This window comes from Habropoda laboriosa, unplaced genomic scaffold (genome assembly GCF_001263275.1).
Source record: "Habropoda laboriosa isolate 0110345459 unplaced genomic scaffold, ASM126327v1 scaffold302, whole genome shotgun sequence".
NCBI classification, from domain to species: domain Eukaryota; kingdom Metazoa; phylum Arthropoda; class Insecta; order Hymenoptera; family Apidae; genus Habropoda; species Habropoda laboriosa.
Genome location: NW_017100444.1, coordinates 163,782 through 164,178, shown reverse-complemented (window position 1 = coordinate 164,178; position 397 = coordinate 163,782).

Genomic DNA, 397 nt, shown 5'->3' with positions numbered 1-397 from the left:
TCAAATTCTGGCTAAAAGAACATGCTGGCCTCGCTCAGAAATTAATTTCGTGATCTCGAAAGTGTACAGTACTTGTTCATATGGATAGCAGCATTATTTTCCGACAAGAAAGTCGAGGTTACTTCTTTATTTTTGTTTATAAATGGTAGTAATAGGTTTTTTATCATGTTGATATACCTATGACTATTCATGCGCAGCGTCGAAAAGACTAATGGTAGTCTACCAACGATACAAGAAGCTCTACAAACCATGAGACTATGTACTACCACCAATAATTAAAAATTGTCAATATTTGTATGTGCAAACTATACTGTAGTTTTTCTATAACAAAATAAAGGTTGCAGAGTGTTTTTAAAGTTTTCTATTTCAACATGAGATCGCTTGCAGAATATATAGG